Source organism: Bubalus kerabau, chromosome 10, assembly GCF_029407905.1.
Source record: "Bubalus kerabau isolate K-KA32 ecotype Philippines breed swamp buffalo chromosome 10, PCC_UOA_SB_1v2, whole genome shotgun sequence".
Classification (NCBI taxonomy): Eukaryota; Metazoa; Chordata; class Mammalia; order Artiodactyla; family Bovidae; genus Bubalus; species Bubalus kerabau.
Window position 1 is genome coordinate 89,893,137 of NC_073633.1, and position 24,494 is coordinate 89,917,630.

General features: G+C 38.9%; 1 protein-coding gene across 13 annotated transcripts in view; it reads right to left on the bottom strand.

Annotated features, from left to right (window-relative positions):
• NUMB (NUMB endocytic adaptor protein) overlaps window positions 1–24,494 on the bottom strand; it is a 163,712-nt gene that overhangs the window by 138,951 nt on the left and 267 nt on the right. The window contains exon 1 of one of the 13 annotated variants that reach the window (XM_055538583.1): window positions 24,310–24,439. The exons of 10 other annotated variants lie outside the window; for them this stretch is intronic. The gene's annotated coding sequence lies outside the window, so the exon portion shown is untranslated. Of the gene's footprint in view, window positions 1–24,206; window positions 24,440–24,494 lie in introns of those variants that run through there. 2 more of the 13 variants (XM_055538584.1, XM_055538585.1) reach the window with 2 other exon arrangements.

Below are 24,494 nucleotides of genomic sequence, written 5' to 3' on the forward strand. Positions count from 1 at the left end.
GACAATGCAAGTCAGCTGAGTCTCAAGAGCAAAAAACAACTAAACCTGCTGTTACATTCTGAAGGATATTCCATTATCCATTTCCTAAATGTGTAACTATTAAGATCATCTCCAGGGCTTCCGCCTACATCTCAGTATTTATAAATCTTCATTACTTAAGGTAACAAGAAGGAACCAACACTCTTAAACCTTTTCTTACTTCCCAACAAACCAATAATCATAATAATTTTAAAAGATTATTTTTTATGTAATGAAGTTACAAAAGTCAATTTCTAAACAGTAGTACCTGAAACCCCAAAACCTAGCATCCAGTTTCCCACAGTTAAAGCAAAGTGTCTTTATAACTAAATTTGTTTGCTATGTCTACACCAACTTTCAAGTGATGTAGTATCTCTCAAACTTAGCCTTCCTATTATCAACCAGACACAGGATTTTCCTACCACTAGGAAGGGAGTGGTTTCCAGCTCAAAGATGACACAATTGAAAGGTTCTGAAAGGGAATTTAAAATAGTCTCTAGAAAAAATAACTCAGAATATAAAGTGTTTTAGTAAAACAAGCATCAAATTAGTAATGCACCACTCAAATTCTAGACCTGCCTCTGCCACTAAGCAGCTATGTGACTTTAGCTACCTAAACAAGGCTTCAGGTTCTTTATCGGTAAAGCAAAGACACTCTAAGTCTCTTAGGCTTTACTAATTATAACATTCATTCTTTTACACTTACAATAAGAATGTTTGCTAAATGCAAATTCAGCATGTACATGTTTCCTAGAGCTTCAAATAAGTTTACAAATACCAGTGATGCCTGTCCACCACTCTCTACTCCCAAAAAGTTACATAAGCAAACTCTTAAAAACAAACTACATTTTCTTGAGATATTTTCCAAAATATCTGTTAATATGGTGACATTTTACATGCTAAAAGTTTAACTGAGGTATAATTTATATATACTAAAATTCACTTTTGAGTGTGCACTTCTGAGTTTGAAAAACACATAGGCATGTAACCACCACCACAAACAAGATATAGACAATGTGGACTTCCCTGGTAGCTCAGATTGGTAAAGAATCTACCTGCAATGCAGGAGATCTGGGTCTGATTCCAGACCTGGGAATCAGGTCTGGAAGATCTGGGTCTAGGGTTCTGGAAGATCCTCTGGAGGAGAAAATGGCAACCCACTCCAGTATTCTTGCCTGGATAGTTCAGTGGACAGAGGAGCCTGGTGTGCTACAGTCCACGGATCACTAAGAGTCAGACACAACTCAGTGACTAACAGACAGACAACAGAGACCACCACAAAAAACTCCCTCCTGTCCTTTGCAGTCAAACTGTGCCCCCACACCTTGGCAACCAATAGTCAGTTTTCTGTTCCTTTAGTTATGTTTATTCTAAGATATCATTAAAATGGAATCATACAGTACCTTGCCTTTTGAGTCTGCCTTCTTTCATTTAGCATAATGTCATAATGTATCTGATACCCACTCATGTTGATGTACGCACTGCCAAACAGTATTTCATTTTTATGAATGTACCAAAATTTATCAATTCACCAGATGAGGTACATTTGGGTTTGTTTCTAGTTTGGGGTATTCACATATAGGTTTCAATGACTATAAGCTTTTATTTCACTTGAATAAATACCTAGGAGTAGAGCTATTGGATCATTATGGTAAGTGTATGTTTAACTATATATTAAGAACCTCCAGTAGTCATGTATGGATATGAGAATTGGATCATAAAGAAAGCTCAGTGATGAAGAATTGATGTTTTTGAATTGTGGTGCTGGAGAAGATGCTTAAGAATCCCTTGGACAGCAAGGAGATCAAACCAGTCAATCCTGAAGGAAATATTCATTGGAAAGACGGACACTGAAGCTGAAGCTCCAATACTTTGGCCACTTGATGTGAAGAGCTGACTCAGTGGAAAAGACCCTGATACTGGGAAAGATTAAAGGCAGGAGGAGAAGGGGATGACAGAGGATGAGATGGTTGGATGGCATCACTGACTCAATGGACATGAGTCTGAGCAAACTTCAGAAGATAATGAAGGACAGGGAAACCCGGTGTGCTGCAGTCTGTGAGGTGGCAAAGAGTCAGACATGACCTAGTGCCTGAACAACAAAAACCTGCCAAACTATTTTTCAAATATCTGTATCAACGGCTTCCCAGGTGGCTTAGTGGTAATGAATCTGCCTGCTAATGCAGGAGACGTGGGTTCAATCCCTGGGTCAGGAAGATCCCCTGGAGAAGGAAATGAAAACCAATTCCAGTATTCTTGCCTGGGAAACTTCATGGACAGAGGAGCCTGGAAGGCTTTAATCCATGGGATCGCAAAAGAGTTGGTCACAATTTAGCATCTAAACAAATACCAATAATGAATATGTTTTTTAAAGGTTTAAAGGAAAAGTAAGTTTAGATCTTACGTCACAAATTTCATAGAAAGATTCTAAATAGATCCAGATATTTACCAGAGGAAAAGTATTTTCCTATGTCCTATTTATAGAAAGTAGAAGTAAACAAAGGAAGTTAATTTGATAAGTATTATTCATATTGAGAAATATCTGTACTTATCAAACAGACAAAAAAGATATTTTAAAAACTTTAAAACATGTCATGTTTGAAATCACATTCATAAGCTCTAAAGGTCATTAACTCTGTGTGCGTGTGTGTGCGCGCACGTACTTCAATCTGGCTAGAATGCAGGTTTAAACTGTCTACTTACAACGAAAGGTTCCAGGGATTTTCCTGATGGTCCAGTGACTAAGACCTGATGCTCTCAATGCAGGGGGCCTGGATTCGACCCTTGGTTAGGGAACTAGATCATGCATGCCACAACTAAAGATCCCACCTGCCACAACAGAGATCAAAGATCCTGTGTGCCACAACCACGACCTGGTGCAGCCAAATAAATAAGTAAATATTTTAAAAGAGAATAAAAGGTTCCAAGTGATTAAGTCTGCGCAGATTCTGGTCATTTGGAATGTAAATGAGAAAGACACAACAAAAAAATTTGATCTTCCCAATTCAACTTGTTCAACTGGCCATCGGAAATAATTCTTAATTCTTAATAAGAGAACCTGTTCATAAAACCCTCTACTTTCTCCATATCAATCTCCTGGTTTCATGCTCTCGTTTTTTGTGTGGCTACACTGTGCAGCATGCAGCATCTTAGCGCCCTCAACCATGAAACAAATCCGTGCCCTCTAGAATGGAAGCATGGAGGCTTAACCACCAGACCTCAGGGAAGTCCCTCTTTTTTTTTTATCTAGCTTAGATTTCACAGTCCATCAATATAATCACTCCTTGAACTCAATTCAGTGTTCGTCAGATCTCTCTTTCCTTCACACTCTCCTAGCAAAACTCCAGCTAACTTTCTCTATGACTGCAGCAGAGCAATGGAATATTGAAGAAAATCATATATCCAGGCCGAATGGTTACTGTCATAAATTTACACTTAACAACCTCAACCAAGTTGGTGTGCCTGACAAACAGAAAAGTCAAACAAACCAAAATATCAGAGTTTGAGTGAAGAAAGGTTTATTGCAAGGAATGAACAAGGAGAATGGGGTGGCTCACACCCAAGAGGCCTGAACTCCCTGATGGTTTTCAGGGAGGAATTTTTATAAGTAAAATTTACAAGGAAAGGCTATAAGGTATGTGACCTTCTTCTGATTGGTTGGTGATGACATAACAGGGTGGTGTTCCACAAATCTCAGTCATCAGCCTCTGGCTCCAATCAGTCTGGGGTCCACGTGCTTATGCTTTGACTGAAGTTACCACTGGGTGGAGGACCTTAGTTCCTGCAGAACTCAGACATAAGATGGATCTAAATGCTATGCACATCTCCTGAGGAGGAACCAGGACCCTGCCCCGTTGCTGCACTGTGGCTTCTTTCTGCATTTCTTCATCCCCCAAATAGCAACTGTTTGAATCTGCCCTTTGGAACACAGGAAAGGTTGAGCAGGCTAAAAGCTTTTTTTCTACAAAGAAGAAATGGGGACACAGACAGGCCTCTGCACCTGACAGGGCCCCACAAGGTCCTGTCCAGTTTCAATTTTGCACTGAAAGTTCGCTGGAATTGCTGCTTTACACTTTTTCCTCAGTTTTTAAACATTTCTCCCTTTCTCTCCATTTCCTCCCAACTCTTTTGACACTTTTATTAAGAAAATGGAAGCTATCAGATGAAAGCTTCCTGTTCTTTCCACAATCAAATTTGTAACATTCCCCCAAACTGAACTCAGTCATCTCCTGGTTGAATGCAACCTGCAATCAGAAGCCAAGGAAGCCTGAGTAATGCATTAATAGAGGGCAGCCTTCTGAGGCACCAAGCAGGGAAGAAAAGGGCAAGAGTGAATCTGGAGGGACATACAGAGAACAACAAACACAAGATCACCAATCATTTCCATTCTGGTAATTCAAATGAGCACTAAATCTCTCCTCTCTTGGTTTCCATGACATGACAAATCCTGGTTTCCCCCTACGTAACAATCACTTTTTCTTCTTCACCAGATAGCTATATTTGGAGTTCCTTCATGCTGAGAACCAGACAGTTGATCTCACCCTTTCCTCACAGCTCTAAATTTCATCTATACAATGACAATTTCCACTAGCACCTCTCCTTAAACTCCAGTTTCCAATATCCCAAAGTTATCATTTAGGTGTCTCTTGAAATTTTACAGGTCCATAACAATGATTTTCATCCTCAAGAAAAAAAAAAAAGTTGTTTTCCCAGTCCTCTTCTATCTCAAATACCAAACCAGAAATCTGGAATAACCCTTGAGTCTTTTATTCCTTTTTCTCCTTCACATGTATCCCATTGGTAAATCTTAAAAATTCTAATGTTATCTTAAAGCCATCCACTTCTATCTATACTTCCACCACCATTCTAATTGCTCTGTTCCTTCTTGCTCCCTTCCTCTACAATCATCAGATGGTAGCCATAAGGATCTTTTTAAAGTGTAAAGCATATTTATATTATCTTCTGTTTAAAATCCTTCAATGGCATCCCATTTCATTTAGAACAAAGTAAAACCCTCCTACAGCAACCTACAAGGCACTCTGCAATCTGGCTTCTTTATGTCTAACTTCATCTTACAAACTATTCTTCCTCACATTCATTAAGTTCCAGCCTCACTTCAGTTTCTCAAAAATTCAAGTTCCTTCCTGCTTTAGTCTTCCCACATGTACAAAATGCTCTACCTCCAGCTCTCCTCATGGTGGCTTCTCTGAACTCTTCATATCAACTTAAATGTCAACCCTAAGTGTGGCCTTTACTAACAAGATCAAAACTGGTTCCCCTATTACTCTCTCATAATAACATACTATTTATTATTTTCAAATGGCAATTTTTCTATGTATTTATTTGGCTGTACCAGGTCTTAGTTGGGGCACGTGGGATCTAGTTCCCTGATAAGGGATCAAACCCAGGTCACATGCATTGGAAGCAGAGAGCCCTAGCCACTGGAACAGCAGGGAAGTCCTTAGGTGTAATTTTTAGAATAATTTAAATATTTTGGCACCAAAAAAAAAAAAAAACAAAAACTTTACAGAGCATCTAGTCCAATGTCTTCACTTTTTTGGGGGGGACGGGGGGTGGGATGCAGTATGTGGGACCCTAGTGGGATTCTAGTTCCCCGACCAGGGACTAAACCTTGCTTTGGAAGTGCAGCGTCTTAACCACTGGACCACCAGGGACTTCCTCAATGCCTTCACTTTATTAAAGAAGAAAACAAAGACCTAGAAAAATTAAAACGCAGCCAAATCAGAGTGTGGTAACACAGGAATTAAAACTTGTATCTAATGATTTATTCATTCAAGAATTTACATTCTCTCATTTAATACACACAAAATGCTTCCCATCTAACCCAACTTCAAGTTATCCATGATATCAACAGACACAAGTCAGAAGTGGAAAAAGCCACAAAAGATGTAGTGAAGGAAAAAGCCAATACTTCTTTCATCTTCTTTCATCTCCAAACCTCCTTTCAAAGAAACTGGCTAAAAATATAGCCCTCCACTCGAAGATTAACCTTGTCTAAACCCAAACCAATGACAAAGAAGAGTTTAAAGAAAAGTTACATGGGTCAGTATGCAAGGGGTTCAGAAAGAAAAAAAACAATTTTAAGAACTGCGATTCTGGTGTCAACATATCATAAATATCTATGAATATTAAGTATTTTAAACAGTACTGTTATTAGGCCCAACATTTTTCAAGCACAAGTGCTATCAACCTCATATCTTACTTGGTTTGTTTCCAGAGGATGTTAAACATTTACATTTAGAGATTTTCACAAAGACCAGTTAAACAAACACTGCTGAGAACCGTCCAAAAATAGCTGCTCCAATTCCAAGACTCAATTTAAGGTACAGAGAGAAATGGCATCTTCTCCAGGAAAGCACTCAATCCCGGGTTACTAGGGTTGTCCACCATCTGTTTATTCAGATAATACTTTCCTTCCATAAATCACCCTCCTGGGATACATGACAGGAGTACTGACAGTGAAGAAAGAGAGTCTGGTGAAGAGTCTATTTGCAAACTTAGAAATCCCAGTTTAAATTTTGACTACCAATACCACACATTCCATAAAGAATGCAAAATTCATTGCATTTAATTTCTTTAGCACTGAGGGTAAGAATATGAGTCCCCCACTTGCTCTATGATTTGTGGCAAGTTGCTTAACTTCCGTGCTTCAGATTCCTCAACTGGAAAGTAAGGGTAATAACAGTACCTACTCTAGCAGGGATTATTAATATGAGGATTAAATTAGTGCATGTAAAGTATGTGGTGGCTCAGTGGTAAAGAATCCACCTGCCAATGCAGGAGACCAGGGTTCGATCCCTGGGTTGGGAAGATTCCCTTAAGTAGGAAATGGCAACCCACTCCAGTATTCTTGCCTGGGAAGTCCCATGGACAAAGGCGGGCTACAGTCCATGGGATTGCAAAGAGTGAGACAGGACTGAGGGAGCTATAGCATAGAGAATGTCCTGTTTTTATTTTCTTCAAATTCTGTTTCATTTCAAACTGCATTTTAAACAATCCCTAGTTGAAGATAATTTTTATTCTGAAAATAACCTCACTTTTTTAATAACTCACTTGAGTTTTCTTGCCACAATATAAACTTTTTTGAGAAATTTTTTCATTGGTTGCTTTTAAAAGGCAAATAAATCCCAGGGTTTACTAAGTGATACTCCTATGGAAACTCTTAAATGTAGCTGCACATATAAATTTTTTTTCTTCTGCATTCTTGGTGCATGTTCATCCTGAGTAGAGTGCTCCTCCAGAAATTACCCACATATAGAAATAAGACTGGCTTTAAATGGCTACTGTTATGGAAATGGTGTCTTAGATACAACCTGGACTTAAGGTAAATTAAATAGTTAACAAACTGTGGTTTAGAGAATGTTTTAATGACATTTTATTTAAAAGGGTATACCATTGCTGTAATTTTCTATTGGTTACAGTTTTAATAAAAGTGTACAAAACGAAATGAATCTCAAAAACACATTAAACAAAAGAAGCCAGATAAAAAGAGTACATGTGGTATTATTCCATTTATATGAAATTCAAAAACAGGCAAAAATCAGAAAGTAGTTGCAGAATAAAACTAAATTGAAAGGGCATTAAACAACTTTCACTGATCATTCATATAAATTAAGTCACAGCTTTGAATATTATCCTGCTTTGAATATTATTCCTAGAGTCCATGTAAAAACTGGAGCCCACTCAGAAAATGAAAAAAATAAAGAAGACAAAGAACAATAATATAACTTCACTTAAAGGAGATACTTAAAGGCTAATGATCACATTTAAAAATAGTCTACTGGAGATCAAATAAATACAAATTTAAGAAACCAGTTACTATTTTCTCCTTATATTAACATTTTAAATACTTTTAAATATTTTAAAATAATAACACTGATCGCAAAGGTATTAATACATAGCTCAGTCTCATACTGCTAAGGGGAATATAAATCGGTGCAACCTTTCTGGAGAGCAACAATGCAATGTTTTGTTCTCCTGAAAGCTCTAAGAAATGTATAACCTGACCTAATAATTCCATTCAAATGTATTTATCTTAAAAATATAGAAATGTGGACAAAGATTTGGGTTTAGCAATATTCACTGAAGTTTTGTTTATAATAATTGGAAATCAACAAGCAAACTAAATGTGAACACTATGGAAACTGATTGCATAAATAATAATGCATCCACTATTGGAATATTCTTCAGCTGTTCTAAACTGTTTCAAATTATTTTAATAAAATGTATGTTAATGAAAGCAGCTTACAAATGTATGTACACAGTAAAATATGCAATGAGGAAAAATTAGAAACAATGTCATTAAAAAATCATAATTAGAGGCCAACATCATAGAAACTACTATTATATTTCATAACTGTCTGGATTTTATTGTAAGAACACCAGTGTTACCCCTCACTAACTACGTCTACTGGAGAGAGAGAAAAAAAAAAACAAACAACAGAAGGATTAGAACATTCGTTAAAGGAACACACTGATAAGTGTTATTTCAGATATGAGCAGCCAACTCATTAAATGAAGTCAAAGTCCTTCAAGATATGCTAATACATCTCTAACAAGAAAAAGTTACAGAATTCAATACAATGCAAATATATATCAATCATGCTTAATTTGAGCTAGGGAAAATAATTTGATGATTTAGTGATTTTCCACAGGACTGGGCTCCGCTCTTTTATAAAGCAACAAAAGGGAAAGGCACAGCAAGAAGTCAAGCCAGCAACCAGATTTCCCAGGAAATTAGCTCTTACTTGGCAAAGTACTGGCCTCATATTCTAAAGAAACAGAACTCTACAAATAGAGATGAGACACGTAATATTTAAACACTCTGTAAAAGATGTATACTTTTCCCTTTGCTTGTACGACCTCCAAAAGAGAATAATTAATGCCTCTTAAAACATAGGGAAAAACTTAAAAACCCAATTTAGAGTCAAATGTTCTACAAATAAAGAATAAACTTCTTTCAAAATGCTAAGGAATCTCACAAGTTGTAAAGTAACTGTATTTTCATGATTTTTTTAAATGAAAGAAAAGTACCATGATGTTTCTAACCTTCAACTAGGATTACGTGGAAATGGAAACTTTGATTCTGATACTAACTCTGAATTTTTTAATTTACCAAGGCTAATAAAGATACTTATAATTTCTTTATAATGTTTTCAATCGTCATTATAGAACATTTCCTTCGATCTCCAACTTAAAAAAAAAAAGCCTTAGTACTTGATCTTCCCTCAGAAAAAGGCTATGTGTTAATAATCCAAAAGAGTCTTCTTAAGATAAAAAAGGTAACAGGATAGGAGAGTTAAAGAAGGAAAAGGTGCAACAGAAGCTTTTCTTCCTTTATGTCACATGTTTGAAACCTAACCCCGATTTCCATTAAATGGTCCAGCACTGAAGCTTCTGTAGAACTTTGTGCACAAAACTGCCCAGTAAGCAGAAAAACGGCAGATGAATTTCATTTAATACTCAAGAATAAAGTAATGAAAGGATGAAATTGACAATCATATATTTAAGTCAGTGGGTTCATTTATAACCCATTCTTACAACTCTAAGCTGCTTCCCTCTGCCCCACTAGACCAAAAGGTCAACAAATTGCTATTCTGAAGAATTAGTAACAAAGCAGAAAATTTTATTAAACTTTTCTAACAAGCCAATAAACAAAAGGTAATGGTCTCAACAAAGGGTGCTGAGACAACTGGATAACCATAAGTAAAAAAATTAAGTTGGGTCCCTTCCCCATACCATACACAAAAATTAACCCAAAATGGAACTAAATGTAAGGGCTAAAATTTATATAAACCCTTAGAAGCAAACACAGGCATAAATATTCATGACCTTGAATAAGGCGATTGTTTCTTAGATATTTTACCAAAAGCACAAAGACAGGGCTATATCAAAATGAAAAAGGTTTGCACTTCAATGGCCACCACTAAGAAAGTGAAAATACGAGCCATACTGGGAGAAAATATTTGCAAATCATGTATCTAACATGGGACTTGTATCCAGAACATGTATAAAAGTTTTCCTTAACTAAAAACACAATAACAAAAGACAATTCCATTTTTTAACATGTGCAGGAGATCCAAATAGATAATATTTCAAAGATGATATACAAATGTCCAATAAACCCACAAAAAAAATTCTCAGTATCAACAGCCATCGGGAAAATGCAAAACAAAACCACCATGAAGTATTACTTCACATCTACTAGACTGACTACAAAAGACAGAGATAATAACAAGTGCTGGTGAGGATGTGAAGAAGTCAGAATGTTCATTCCCACTGTCAGTGGGAATGTAAATTATAGCAGCTTAGGAAACTGACTTAACATATGACCCAGCAACTCCAGTATTAGGTATACACCCAAAAGAAACGAAAACACATGTTCCTAAAACAAAAATCTGTACGTGAATGTTCATAGTTTTATTTGAATAGCCAGAAACTGGAAACAATCCCATGTCTTATCAACAGAATCATTTTAAAAATTGTGACACATATTGGAACACTGCTGCTGCTACTGCTAAGTCGCTTCAGTCGTGTCCGACTCTGTGCGACCCCACAGACAGCACCCCACCAGGCTCCGCCGTCCCTGGGATTCTCCAGGCAAGAACACTGGAGTGGGTTGCCATTTCCTTCTCCAATGCATGAAGGTGAAAAGTGAAAGTGAAGTCGCTCAGTCGTGTCCAACTCTTAGAGACCCTCTGGACTGTAGCCCACCAGGCTCCTCCGTCCATGGGATTTTCAGGCAAGAATACTGGAGCAGGGCTGCTGCTGCTGCGTCACTTCAGTCGTGTCTGACTGTGTGTGACCCCATAGACAGCAAGCAGCCCACCAGGCTCCCCCGTCCCTGAGTGGGGCTACTCAGGAATAAAAAGGAACACACTGCTGATACACAAAATAACATAGATAAACCTCAAGACAAAGTGAAAGACACCAGACCTCCCTCTCAAAGAGTATACACCATGCAATTCTCTTTGCATAAAATTCTAGAAAATGCAAACTGTACTGACAGCAGATTGTTATTCTGAGTGTGGAAAGGGAGAGATGGTTTACCAAAGGGTAAACCTTACCCAAAGGGCATAAGGAAACTTTTAAACTGGTATGTTCCTTATCTTGATTGTAGTATGTAAATAGATAAAAACTCATGAAACTGTATACTTTAAATATATGCAATTTCATTACATGTCAATTACACCTGAATTTTATAAAAGGTATATGCCATTTTGGGGGAAGAGAAGTTTCTGAAATGATACATTTTGGTAAGAAAAAGGTAGAAAAAGTAGGCTGAGAGCTTTTAGTATGATGCAGCTTTTTAAAAGTCAAAATATTAACCAATCCCTACATGGTAATACCTGAATTTTCAGCCAGAAAATGGAGGAGTCAAATAACCAAGGCTACCTATGAATTCAGTCTAGCCTTATAAAGTGAAAATTTTAAAAATTCATCTCAACATTTATTTGAATGTACATATTCTTCAAATTGGGCTTCCCTGGTGGCTCAGACCATAAGGCTTTATGCCTTATTCTCAGGCATAAAGAATATGCCTGCAATGCGGGAGACCCAAGTTCAATCCCTGGGTTGGGAAGATCCCTTGGACGAGGGAATGGCTGGCTACCCACTCCAGTATTCCTGCCTGGAGAATTCCACAGACAAAGGAGCCTGATGGGATACAGTCCATGGTGTCACATGACTCTCAGACACGACTGAGAGACTAACACTTTCACTACACTTTCACTACTATTCTTCAAATTGGATGTAATTTTAGGACTCTGAACTATAAAATGGATGGGAGTGGGAAACTGGATTCAGATGACCATTACATCTACTCCTGTGGGCAAGAATCCCATAGAATGGAGTAGCCCTTATAGTCAACAAAACAGTCTGAAACACACTACTTGGGTGCAATCTCAAAAATGACTGAATGATCTTGGTTCATTTCCAAGGCAAATCATTCAACACCACAGTATCCAAGTCTATGCCCCAACCACTGATGCTAAAGAAGCTGAAGTTGAATGGTTCTATGAAGCCCTACAAGAAGACGTTCCAGAACTAACACCAAAGATGAAGTCCTTTTCATCAAAAGGGATCGTAATGCAAAAGTAGGAAGTCAAGAGATACCTGGAGTAACTGGCAAGTTTGGCCTCAGAGTACAAAATGCTGCACTGTGCTTAGTTACTGAAGTCATGTCCAATTCTTTGCAACTCCATGGACTGTAGCCCACCAGGCTCCTCTGTCCATGGGGATTCTCCAGCCAAGAATACTGGAGTGGGTTGCCATGCCTTCCTCCAGGGGATCTTCCCACAACCCAGGGATAGAACCGGGGTCTCCCGCATTGCAGGTGGATTCTTTACCAACTGAGCCACCAGGGAAGCCCAAGAATACTGGAGTGGGTAGCCTATCCCTTCTCCAGGGGATCTTCCCACAACCCACCAGGAATCGAACCAGATTATCCTGCATTGCAGGTGGATTCTTTACCAGCTGAGCTACCAGGGAAGCCCAAAATGAAGCAGGGCAAAGGCTAATAGAGTTTTGCCAAGAGAACCCACTGGTCATAGCAAACACCCTCTTTCAACAACACAAGAGCAGACTCTACACATGGACATCAGCAGATGGTCAATACTGTAATCAGACTGATTTATTTTCTGCAGCCAAAGATGGAAAAGCTTTATACAGTCAGCAAAAACAAGACCTGGAGCTGACTGTGGATCATGAGCTCCTTATTGCAAAATTCAGACTTAAATTGAAGAAAGTAGGGAAAACCACTAGACCATTCAGGTATGACCTAAATCAAATCCCTTATGATTATATAGTGGAAGTGACAAACAGATTCAAGGGGTTAGATCTGGTAGACAAAGTGCCTAAAGAACTATGGACGGAGGCTTGTACCTACAGGAGGCAGTGACCAAGAAAAAGTAATGAAAGAAGGCTAAGTGGTTGTCTGAGGAGGCATTACAAATAGCTTAGAAGAGAAGCGAAAGGCAAAGGAGAAAGGGAAAGATGGGAAAGATATACCCAACTGATACAGAGTTACAGAGAATAGCAAGGAGAGATAAGAAAGCCTTCTTTATGTGAACAATGCAAAGAAATAGAGGAAAACAGTAGAATGGGAAAGACTAGGGAGCTCTTCAAGAAAACTGGAGATACCAAGGGAACATTTCACACAAGGACTGGCACAGTAAAGGACAGAATGTCAAGGACCTAGTAGAAGCAGAAGAGATTAAGAAGGGGTGGCAAGAATACACATAAGAATATATAAAACAGCATAAAAAATACAAAAAAGGTCTTAATGACCCAGATAACAACAATGGTGTGTTCACTCACCTAAAGCCAACACCCTGGAGTGTGAAATGAAGCGGGCCTTAGAAGCATTATTACAAACAAAGCTAGTGGAGGTGACAAAATTCCAGCTAAGCTATTTAAAAATCTTAAAAGATGATGCTGTTAAAGTGCTGCACTCAATATGTATGTCAAGCAAATTTGGAAAACTTAGCAGTGGCCACAAGACTGGAAAAGGTCAGTTTTCATTCCAATGCCAGAGAATACTCAAACTATTGTACAACTGCACTCATTTTCACATGCTAGCAAGGTAATGCTCAAAATCCTTCAAGCTAGGCTTTGAAAGTACGTGACCCAAAAATGTGCAGATGTACAAGCTGGATTTAGAAAAGGCAGAGGAACCAGAGATCAAACGGCCAAGATCCGCTGGATCACAAATTAAGCAAGAGGTTTCCAGAAAAACAGCTACTTCTGCTTCATTGACTAAGCCTCAGCCTTTGACTATGCGGATCACAACAAACTGTGGAAAATTCTTAAAGAGATGGAAACACTAGACCACTTTACCTGTCTCCTGAGAAACCTGTATTAAGGTCAAGAAGCAATGGTCAGAAGTGGGCACGGAACAACAGACTGCTTCAAAACTGAAAAAGGAGTTTGCCAAGGCTGTATATTGTCACCATGCTAATTTAACTTATATGCAGAGTGTATCACGCAAAATGCCAGGCTGGATCAATCACAAGCTGGAATCAAGATTGCAGGAGAAATATCAACAACCTCAGATATGCAGATGATACCACTCTAAAAAAGCAAAGAAGAACTAAAGAGTCTCTTAAATGAGAGTGATAAAGGAAGAGTGAAAAAGCTGGCTTAAAACTCAACATTTAAAATATGAAGATTATGGCATCCAGTTCCATCACTTCATAGCAAATAGAAGGGGAAAAAGTGGAAAGAGTGACACATTTTATTTTCTTGGGCTCCTAAATCACTGCTAACAGTGACTGCAGCCATGAAACTGAAAGACACTTGCTCCTTGGAAGAAAAGCTATGACAGACCTAGTCAGTGTATTAAACAGAGAGACATCACTTTGCCCACAAAGTTTCATCTAGTCAAAGCTATGGTTTTTCCAGTAGTCATGTACGGATATGAGAGCTGAACCATAAAGAAATCTGAGTGATGAAGAATTGATGTTTTCAAATTGTGGTGCTGGAGAAGACTCCTGAGAGTCCCTTGGACTGCAAGGAGATCAAACCAGTCAATTGTAAAGGAAATCAACCTTGAATATTCATTGGAAGGACTAATGCTGAAGTTCTAATCCTTTGGCCACCTGATGCAAAGGGCCGACTCACTGTAAAAGACCCTGATGCTGGAAAAGATTGAGGGCAAGAGAAGGGGCTGACAGAGGATGAGATGGTTGGATGGCATCACTGACACAATGGACATGAGTTTAAGCAAACTCCAGGAGATAGTGAAGGACAGGGAAGCCTGGTGTGCTGCAGTCCATGGGGTCACAAAGAGTCCGACTTAGCTACTGAAGAACAACAATTCTTCAAATATAAACGTATATGCATATGTATAGATGTACAAAGTAATAAATGTTAAACATATATGTAAGTGTAAGGCTTCCCAGGTGGCGCTAGTGGTAAAGAACCTGCCTGCCAATGCAGGATACATAAGAGACTTGGCTTCGATCCCTGGATCACGAAGATCCCCTGGAGGAGGTGGTAACCCACTCCAGTATTCCTGCCTGGGATAATCCCACAGACAGAGGGTCCATAGGGTTGCAAAGAGTCAGACACGACTTAAGTGACTTAGTACACAGTACACAGCACATGTAAGTATAATGCATATAGGTATTTAGAACTTATTACTTTTGTCTACAGATAATATTTGATGAGCAAATGGATTTGAGAGAGCTTTACTAACTACAGAAAACATCTACCCCTCAATCCAAAGAGTTGCAGGCAACAGATTAAGAACTGCTAATGAAGCTATTCAATGCCAAGGAGATACAGTATTTAAATATTATCGTAAATAAAACTTAAGTCTAATGAAAAATGTATCTAATTGGTTCCTTAGCTACACTTCATATTCCAAAAGAATTTAGGGATTAATTATAACAATGCTAATCTGGGGATAGATAATTAAGAATTTACTATGACTGAATGGCAAAAAATACAGCTGATTTAAAATACTCAAATTTTTCCACAGGTTGACTGAACTAAAAATAAGACAACAGAGTCAAGAAGAATTAAAGATTGCTTTTAATGTCTAATGAAGTTTAAGTTTCATAGTTCAATTTAATATATGATTCTTTCATAGTCCATGCAAAAATTAAAAAAAAAAAAAAAACAGAAAAATCTTTTGCCTCCTATCTGCTTTGTTCACTTTACCTCCTACCTGCAATCCTGCATCCTTACAACAGTAGCCAAGGTTTGCTAAGTATGGGGTCACAACAGAGTCGGACACGACTGAAGCGACTTAGCAGCAAGCAACCCCACAGACGGCAGCCCACCAGGCTCCGCCATCCCTGGGATTCTCCAGGCAAGAACACTGGAGCGGGTTGCCATTCCCTTCTCCAATGCATGAAAGTGAAAAGTGAAAGTGAAGTCACTCAGTCGTGTCCGACTCTTAGGGACCCCATGGACTGCAGCCTACCAGGCTCCTCTGCCCATGAGATTTTCCAGGCAAGAGTACTGGAGTGGGGTGCCATTGCCTTCTCCATTACTATGAGCTAAGTACTGTTAAATGCTTTACACAAATTATCTCATAATTCTCAAAGATGAGAAAACTAAATTAATTTGCCTAAGGAAGTAGAGTTGGATTTGAACTCGGCCAATCCAAGTTAATTTAGTTGATGTTATAAATTCAACTGGCGGTCAGAGTCTCCCCATCATTCACTCAGTACATTTGTATCCCAGAGAATACCAAAAATGATAAAGTCGTGACTTGAAAAACTTTACAGCTTTATGAAGATTAATCTAATATCACAAAATAAATTTTTAAAAAATCCTCACCAATATGAGGATAACATACCAAGCTGTATGGTTTCTAAAATTAAGCTGGAATATCAAGGAATGGAGCATTAAGAAATCAACAGCTTTTGATAAAATATGTTAACATTTTTAGAAATGATGACCAGTCATAAAAAAAAAATTTTTTTTTGGCCATGCTATGCAGCATGTGCAGCATGTTAGTTCCCCGAACAGGCATCAAACCCACACCCCCAGCACTGGAAGTCTAGAGTCTTAACCACTGGACTGCCAGGGAAGTCATATAAATAGATATTCACAGTTCATTTTCTTGCCAATATACCCAATACCGTATTTACTACTATAATCACTGCAAGAGTAAGAAAGACTCTGCTACCATAGGAAAACACCCCTTCATACTACGAATAATAAAGAATTTTCAAAAATAAGAATGGATCTGGGAATTCCCTGACTATCCAGGAGCTAGGACTCAGTGCTTTCACTGCCATGGCCTAGATTCAATCCCTGGCCAGGGAATTAAAATCCCGCAAGCCACGAGAGGCAGCCCTCCCCCTCCAAAAAAAGAATGAATCTACTCTTTAAAATAGTTAACTATTCAAAATTATGTTCACTGATGAAATTAAAATAAAGCCCATAACATCATGAATGTTATGGAAATTATACAGCTGCTTTCATCAGAGACCATTTAAGAGATAATATAGCTTTTAACAGCTTTCTGCATGTGAAAAAAGATTTTTTTTTCACCTTTGACCAAATCCTTAACTAAGGAAGGTACAGGGCTTAACTTAAGAAATAAAATCTACTTCAACTTGAATCATGAAGAGTAATGTATTAACTATAAGGGAAGATAAACTGATCCTTTCTAACTAGCATTTAGAACAAATTTTAAGTCATTAAATCTATAACATTCAAATTTTTTTCCAGTAGCAGGGTTAATGGCACCCACTATTAGGAAAAATCCCTGATGCTGGAAAAGACTGAGGGCAGAAGAAGAGGGCATCAGAGGATGAGATGGCTGGACTGCATCACCGATGCAATGAACATGAACTTGGACAAACTCTGGGAGATGGTGAGGGACAGGGAGGCCTGGCATCCTGCAGTCCATGGGGCCGCAAAGAGTTAGACCGACTGGGCAGCTGAACAACAATGTTAGCAAAACTCAGGCAGAAGAGGACCGGATGATATGCTTGGAGATACAACCTGTGACCACATAAAAAAATATAAGCCTCATCACCCCATGTAAATATTAGCCTTTTACCCCATGTATACCAACCACAAAAACAAAGATTGTAAATACTTAAAATACATGTAAAATTATAAAGTCAATTCCTGTTTTTCTAACTACTACACTGCTTATAATCACAGTATCTGGGATATTAAGAAAGAGCTAGTTCAGTTCAGTCACTCAGTCGTGTCTGACTCTTTGTGACCCCATGAACTGCAGCACGCCAGGCCTCCCTGTCCATCACCAACTCCTGGAGTTCACTCAGACTCACATCCATCGAGTCAGTGATGCCATCCAGCCATCTCATCCTCTGTCACCCCCTTCTCCTCCTGCCCCCAATCCCTCCCAGCATCAGAGTCTTTTCCAATGAGTCAACTCTTCGCATGAAGTGCCAAAGTACTGGAGTTTCAGCTTTAGCATCATTCCTTCCAAAGAAATCCCAGGGCTGATCTCCTTCAGAATGGACTTGGATCTCCTTGCAGTCCAAGGGACTCTTGAGAGTCTTCTCCAACACCACAGTTCAAAAGCATCAATTCTTTGGCGCTCAGCCTTCTTCACAGTCCAACTCTCACATCCATACATGACCACAGGAAAAACCATAGCCATGACTAGACGGACCTTTGTTGCCAAAGTAAAGAAAGGGCTAAGATTGCTATAATTACTAATTATTAACATCATCGTGTATTGAGTGCCCACTATATGCAAGGTACTACATAAAATGCTTTTTGTTTAATTCTCATTATCAGGATAGTTAAGGAGGATATTAGAAGCTCCATTTTATAGATGACAAAACTAAGACTATGAAAGATTTCATAAACTGCCTACTGCCTAATTAGTCAATTAGTAAATGACAGAGCCAGGGTTCAAAACCATGGTCAAACAATCACAGAACTTGGGTTTTTTCTATCCTATCATTCTTCCTCAGAACACAAATGATACTTCTTTCAATTTCTCTATATGGTAGTTACAAATGTACTTCTGTGATCATCAGGCTATTCTGTGAGTCTGTGAGATTCTAGGTTGAAAAAAATTTATTAAATAATACTGGGAGCTAAAATTCCTGATTAAAAAAGTCAGAAGCATCACTTACTTTTCTAAAGTCAAAGGCAGTCAATCTTAAAAGATATGAATTTTGCTTTTTTTCTGTGTTCCTGACTTCCCTGACTTTGTCTTTATTCAGGAGCCAAGCAAGTGTTCTACAGCTTTAAATCCCTTTTCCTCCCTAACTAAACTGGAAAAATCTGATGATAATCACTTTTCTAATTAACTATATAACTTTAATATAAACAGGTTACCATAATTAATATTTTGCTACCTAATCAGAGAACTCAAGACTTTGCTAGTGAATGTAAGGTAGCAACAAGCAAGTAGGGAGAAAGAGTCTGGGTAGGCAGAGAAAGAGAAGCCACTGAAGTCAATTATTAACCAACTCCTTGGTTCATCCATTTAAGGTGACTGGAGTCTTCTTCCTGCCTAGTCCCAGACTCCATTAGAAAGGACAAATGGGAAGGCATGGCCTAGTAACAAGTGTTGGGCACCTATCCCCAAGAGCTAGAGATCAGAGTCAAGTATCCTGCCTTCTAAATCCGCATGGTCCTGCCCGGGGTTCCCATCCTAGGACTAGCAATTCTCGTGGTGTTCATTTGTATTCTGACATGCTTTCCTGAGTAGAACACAACAAAGGAAGAGTTCTAACAAGCAGGACGAAAAATATGTCCATGCAAGAATGTTGCAAATAGGATCAACCTCCTTTACATATGTCACGCTAGGAAAACTGCCAAGAATGGCTCACTCCTCTAGACATACTTCCTGCAGATCCGCCAGACTCCTCCTCAAACACGTCAGTATTCTCCTCATTCTCCCTTAGTCTCAAACCTCCTTTTGCCCTAAGATTTCCCAAGTGCATATTTTATATTCTCAAAAATATATGGCAATAAGATAAAGACAACCTATTTATCAGTACTTGTATTTCATAGTTGAACAAACAGCCTAAAATGCCTTATACACAATTTGCCTTTAATGAGATTTCTAATATGGTTAAATTACTGAAGATAAATTTTCTTTGCAAATAAATTGGTCTTTATTTTCAAAAAATTATATTTCTTTGTAAATAAAAGATTTACCATTATATCAAGATAAAGAAATGATAGCAAAAAAAAAAATGTTTTTTAATTTAAGGAGTACAACTATATCCTTTCTCCCCAGCCCCACCAAGGAAACATATATCAGAATTCAGAAATTGGCAAAACTTAAGATCCATTCCGTACAAATCAAAATTTATTAAACACAACATATATATTTCGACAAGTCCAAAATAAAATGTAGCTTTCCAAGTACTCTATTAAAAGACCTCTTTTTAAGGTAGTAAGTTTAGCTAGGGAACTTTTCTGATAAAAGGAATTCTCCCAGCAAACCAAAAACAAGACACTGGGATTTTTACACTTTCACAGAACTCCAGATTTTCTGGTAGCACACTTCCATTAGGATCTACTGTATGAGTATTTGGAGAGCAAAAAGCAGAGAAAAGAGATCAGAATCTACATATAAAAGACAAAACTTTACTGAAATAGAAAATGAACTTAATTAACTAGTTTTAATTGAACTTCCACTTGTAAAAATAATTTACATGAATATTCTTTGAAACGGGAAAAAGAGCCTCACTAAATTGTACAGTCAAAAGCAGTTTCTTTGGGATTTAAAAACCACCATTTTTTTCAACAACAGATTAACAAATCTCACTGTAAAAAGGGTTGAGCAATGAGAGCTATTTGTAGATAAGTATGATTAAATTATGGGTAAACAGTAAGTCAACTGAATAAAGTCCATTTATCAAAAAGCGAGTAATCAAACTAATGTCCACAATTATGAAGAATGAATTTTATATTTTTCCCACACTCTATTAAAGATTTTACATTCTTCCATCAGTTAGTAAAGAACCAAATGATCTATACAAAAGTGCCTATCAACTGTACAATAACTTAAAGAACAACCATTCTGGTGGTAGGGATACTTCATTTAACTCAATGCAAGGAATTTAAAAGCTTTCATCCTTGCAACCTTTGTCACAAAAATTAGTAAATTTGTTTCATGAAAAGACTGCCTATGTGTTTCAACTCAAATATGCCATGATTTTGTGGCTTTCCAAAGATTGAAATTTTAATAAAATATAAGAAAAATGAAATACAAATAAAAATTATTTTTCAGAGAGAGAAAAATCTAAAATTCCTGATGCAAAGCTACTCCAAAAATTTATTCACAATTTCATAAAACATTAATGAAAGGGTTACATATATCTCCTGGAATAAAGATCTTAAAGAGAGCTGTAAGAATCTCTGTTTTCAATACTGCTTTCTCTGTTCTTACATCCATTAAAACATATAAATTAACTCTTTGTAAATATAAACCATCTAGTCTTATAAAAAAAATCAAGAACAGCAAAAAATATACATAAATATTCTCAATATAGCTTTAAATACGTATGTAGATTACATTTAGGTCCCTCAAGCAAGTTAAAACTTAAAACATATGCCACATCAAGATCATTCTCAAGGGAGAAAACCATCGGAACAAAAGCTCCTGCTTAATAAACTACTTTGTAGTTAAAACTCTATCCCAGGTGCATTTAATTGTCCAGTATTATCACCATTTTTCTTCAAAAACCTAGAAATCTAAAATACAGAAGTATATTTGGTTCTCTTAAAAATGCTTTTATATATTTTGTATGAAAGGCCATAAAAAATTTTAAAATTCTTTTACTCTCTATAAAGGAAACACCCTTTTGCTTTTCCCTTTTGAAATATGTCTTATTTGGTTTTTACTTACTTTCTACACATGAACTTTTCTCAAACCAGCCTCTTTCAGTATTAGTTGTTTACTGTCAATATGTCTGTGCAGACTTAGGTTTTTTACAGACTGTGCTCTATAGTATACTGGTAAGAAAAGCTAAAGAGGCGGGCATGAGTGAAACAAAAGTGGACCACATCTGAGAAACAACATTCAATTTCAACTCTCTGCCTCAAATACCCTTCAGTACTCATGCCAAATAGTCTCAATTTCTAAAAAGAAACACAACACAGTATGATAAGGCAAACACAGGAGAAACCAAATCATCAACTGAAGAAATTTAACAGAATGTATCACCACCTGAGAAAGAAATACCACAAAAAGAAAAACAAATAATAAACCCAGTTCCTGGATGTCCCTACTGAAACATCACTTTTACTGCATTCCATAGCTCAAAACAGTTTTACAAACTCTTTTTAATGTAAGAAATACATTTTACATTGTAACCTAGTACACACATGTACGTCATCCTGGTGGCTCAGATGGTAAAGAATCCACCTGCAATGCAGGAGACCCAGGTTTGATCTCTGGCTTGGGAAGATCCCCTGGAGAAGAAAATGGCAACCCACTCCAGTATTCTTGCCTGGAGAATTTCATGGACAGGGGAGCCTGGCGGGCTACTGTCCATGGGGTCACAAAGACTCGGACACGACTGAGTGACTAACATACACGTATAAGCAAAATTTCCCAAAACAATATTTTTCCTTGCCATGTGCAATAGTAGTCAATTCTGTTCTATTTCATTTATTTGTAATGCTGGTGGTAACCCACTAAATTGATTTTATAGTTACTAATAAAGTATCATCCAGTTAGAAAAACAGGCTTAAAATAGGGTAAGCAAAAGGAGAAGGGGGGAGCAAAGGATGAGAGGGTTAGATAGCAAGCATCATCAACTCAATGGACATGAATTTGAGCAAACTCTGGGAGATAGCAGAGGACAGAGGAGTATGGCTTGCTGCATGCAGTCCATGGGTCAAAAAGAGTTGGACTCCGCTTAGCAACTAAACAAAAAAAAACAGGGTATCCCTTATAGAGTATTAGGGTTTGTTTGTTGCAATTTGCTTCTACCTGTCTAGCAGGTAGACAGGTATTTTAAGGCTGCTACATTATTTTGTTGTTTTATTCACTGAGTCATGTCTGATTCTTTTCCCACCCCAAGGGCTGTAGCCAGCCAGGCTCCTCTGTCCATGGGATTTCCCAGGCAAGAATATCGGAACGAGTTGCCATTTCCTTCTCCAGGAGATCTTCCCGACCCAGGGATCCAAAGTGCGTTTCATCAATTGGCAGGTGGATTCTTTATCACTCAGCCACCAAGGAATCCCCTGCTACATTATTACTACTTTCAATAAAGCAAGTGGTTCTTAAAATGTTCTCCTGACCAACATAAGCATCACCTGAGAGAAATTCAAACTGCAGGCCCCACCCTAGACCTACAGTATCAGAAATTCTGGATGGAATCAGCAGTCTGTATTTTAGCAAGCCCTCCAGGTGATTCCGGTTCAAGTTAAAGTTCCAGAATGACGCATTAAAGAATTCTAAGCCTTTCTTCATCCTCTACACATTTTTTAAAAATCCAGTATATAGGACTTATTCTGTGCCAGTTACTATTCTCAAAGTTCCACAGATATTAATTCACATTAAAAAAAAAAAAAAAAAAAACCTAAGAAGTAGGAAGTATCCGTATCCCTATTATATAGATGAAACTTCTTCATAGAGAGGTTAAGCTATCGAAGCTAGGTGGTGGAACCAGAATTCAAACTTATTTCTAATTTGGAGAAAGTAAGCCTACCCCTCTTCATGCCTCTCCTCTTCCTGATCAAGTTCCGGTCCTACTCCTTTAGTTCAGCTATTCCTCCCTTTTTCCCATTCAAATTCCCCATCTTGTCTATGTCCTTATTTTCTAACATGATTGCTCTCGTCCTAAACATTTCTTTCCTAAAGCACTGGAATGCAAGTCACAACCTTGCTTTGAGAACCCATTCTCTGGCCCTAGATGGCACATCAGTATTATTATGCAGCTGAAGTTTCTTCTATTTCTTAAGTTATTAAAACCTATTAAAGGCCCCCATGTTATTCCTCGTTACCTACTATCCTGGTCAGTTTCCACGAGACCACTAGTCTCTTCCTGAACAACTTTCTCGCTCCCTCCTACGACGCCCTATCTCCTACTCCCTTCCTACAAGGAAACTAACTACTTCTCCCGCCTACCCCCCGAGTCATTTTGCTTGACTAATCCCCAACTGAGAGGACTTCACTCTTCGGCTAAACCTCTCACCACTTCTCAAACCGGAGCTACCCCCTCGAGGTTTTGTTGGGGTTTTTTTTGTTTTTGTTTTTGTTTTTTTTTTCCAAAACTCTGCTCTCCCGGGGATCCTCACACCCAGTTCCCAGTCCAGTCTTGGATCTTCCATCGCAGACCAGCGGTGGGGGGCAGGGCGCTGCCGTGCCTCCCCAAGCTGTTCAAGGTCTCCAGCGGTCCGACCAACCGAAGCCCCGCCAGAGCTCCCACAGCGCTGCTCTCGTGGATGGCCGCCTTTCTCAGGAGAATCCCCCGCCCCCTCCCTGCCTCCTTCCTCGACATCCTCACTGGGACCCCTGCCGCCCTCGGCCTCCCTTCTCCCTCGGACCCGGGCCACTCCCAGTCTCCCGGCTCCCCACCCCACCCCCCCAGCTTTCTCCGCTCGGGCCGCTCCCGGACTTCCCGGGTTCCCACCTTCTTCCTCACACCTAAAGGTGTCCAGAGTATACCCGCGTCACCTGGTCCCTCAGACCAGGTCGTAACCGGTCACTCCCTTCTCCGGGACCACAGACGCTCCCGTCTCCCCCAGGAACCTACCCCTCACACGCACCGGTCGCCGGTCAGTGTCCCAGACCCGACCAGCTAGGCGTCCCGAGGGACCTGCTGGCCTGACTCGCTTGGGTCCGGCCCCGCAGCCTACCTTGCCACACTACGAACTCCGCCGCAGGAGCCGGGCGGCTCTCCCACCAGCCCAGTCAGGGCGAACTCGCCGCCGTCGCCGCCCCCGCCCTGGCCCCGGCCCGGGTCGGGCTGGACCCGCAGTCGAGGCCCCCTTCCCGCTGGCTTCCGCCTCGGGAGCGCCGAGATGGAGTTGCCACCCCCACC